General features: G+C 49.4%; 1 non-coding gene across 1 annotated transcript; it reads left to right on the top strand.

The window, feature by feature from the left end:
* Window positions 1-1,224: 1,224 nt before the first annotated feature.
* LOC128882759 (U6atac minor spliceosomal RNA) lies at window positions 1,225-1,332 on the top strand. Its single transcript, XR_008458540.1, has one exon. It is a non-coding gene; the product is annotated as a U6atac minor spliceosomal RNA (small nuclear RNA).
* The last annotated feature ends 719 nt before the right edge of the window (window positions 1,333-2,051 follow it).

Below are 2,051 nucleotides of genomic sequence, written 5' to 3'. Positions count from 1 at the left end.
TAAATCCAAAATTGAAAACGATGATGAACCACTCACTGCGTCCAAAGTGTCTTCAATCCTAGGTAGAGGATACGAATCTTTCTTGGTGACTTCGTTCAATCGGCGATAGTCTATGCAAAATCTGGTACTTCCATCTTTTTTCTTGACAAGAACGATGGGAGAGGACCAAGGACTCTTCGACTTTTCGATCACTCCTTGACGTTCCATTCTTATAAGTATTTCTTCGACTTCATCTCGACGATTAAGAGGTAACCGTCGAGGAATTTGTTAGTGGGCAAACAAGATTCTGTATTAATTTTATGCCGGACAAAATTACATTTTCCAATCTATTCCGAATTTTTAGCGAAGATGTCTTGAAACTCTAGCAAAAATTTCTTCAATGCTGACTTTTGTTCCTCTGTGAGAGTCTTCCCACAACGATCATACAGTGTCTGCAGATGCTCTGGAACAGAGTGTTTTTCTTTTGTAATCGACAAAACCGCTGGTCCTTTGCCAGCCTTCTTCTTCAGAAAATCAACTTCGCCATGGTATAAAATATGTAATTTTCCCAGAATAAAATCCAAATAACAGGAATGCTTTTAACGAAAATCAGTTCCCAAAATGCATTCTTCTGTCATGTCGATCAGAAGGAAGTCTTCTTCGGTTTTCAATGTCCCAAGAGTTATCGAAAAACGCTGTCGTCCGTAAATCGGTAACTTTTCTCCCGAGATAGAAGAAAGTTTAATAGTTTCGAACCCCTCCGTTCCCGTCGCACCAGATCTGATGTTAGATCTAAAGTTCTCAGCATTTAACAAATTTATGCTCGAGCCCGGGTCGAGAATAATGTGGCATTCTTTTCCCACCGATGATTCCCTCGATGCAAGAAATATCTTGCCTACAAACTCTTCGCACGACGGGGGCGGAAGAAAACGAAGTCGGTGGATGCCCCTGTACGCCGACTTCTTCCCATTTCTCTTCTTCTGAGAAGACTCTTCCTTTCTGCGCTTAGGGCAGAAACGTTGGATATGTCTCTTTTGACCGCAATTCCAGCATTCTGATGTTTGTCCCTCACTGGATGATTCGGTGGTCACTGGGAAATCTCTTTTCTTCACGTATTTTCCCCCAGAAAAAGAAGAATATTTGTTTATCTGATTTTGTTTTTGATAAGGATCTGGTGCCATTGACTCAACGGCCTCAATCTCTAGGGGTCTGATCACAGCCGCCCTAAGAGAGGTAAAACCGCCGGTGTAGTATGAAAGGAGAGACGTTTAGCACTCCCCTAGACAAGGAGCGAAACACACATAAAATGGTAAAGAACTTGTCGCCTTTGGCGGCACTTACCAAATTTTTTGATAGATCCCCTACTGCGGTAGGGGTCCCATGAAGGGCGAAGCCGAGGATACTACACTGATATATATTGGAATCTCAAACAAACACTAAAACCGAGGCAAGGAGGAGTGTAGAAGGAGGAGAAGCATGGGAGGGTGCGTCAGCGACGCGCTGTGTGGCACCAGCGGTGCTGCTCACGCGAATGGACGCAGTGACGGGCGGAGCCGGGAGCAAGCCGTCGTCCGCTTTGGATAGCGGTGACTGCGACCGGTCTCCGGCGCCGGCATCTGGGATGGCGGAGAAGAGACCTCTCCACCTGGCCTCCACCAGCGCTGCAGAGGTATTGACGGAGGATGGCAAGCGCCTCCGAGCCAGGGAGGGGGCTTCGGTTTCGGCCGGAGACGGCAGGCGGCTGCGAAGCGGCAAGCGCAGCACTCCTGGTCCTCTGTCGGACGAGGAGGTGTATTCGGCGGACTCGGACGCATCGTTCGAGTCCGTGCCATCGGTGACGAGCAGCCCCTTGTCATCGAAGCGAAGAGGGCGAGACGTCGAGGCGTACGTCCGCTCGGTGGAAGCCAAGGCGAAGCACTTGAAGGCCCACCGAGCGGAGAGTGCAGTCCTACTCTCCTCGTCGGCCGTGCAGGTCGGCTAAGCCCCTGCCTGAAGAAGGGGCTCTCAGTCGGGAGATGCGCTCCAGGGCCACTGCCGAAGTGGCGGTCATGGTATTGGAGTGCCAACAGGAC

This window comes from Hylaeus volcanicus, unplaced genomic scaffold (genome assembly GCF_026283585.1).
Source record: "Hylaeus volcanicus isolate JK05 unplaced genomic scaffold, UHH_iyHylVolc1.0_haploid 12175, whole genome shotgun sequence".
NCBI classification, from domain to species: domain Eukaryota; kingdom Metazoa; phylum Arthropoda; class Insecta; order Hymenoptera; family Colletidae; genus Hylaeus; species Hylaeus volcanicus.
Note: the sequence above shows the minus strand (reverse complement) of the source record. Positions and strands in the feature narration are given on the sequence as shown.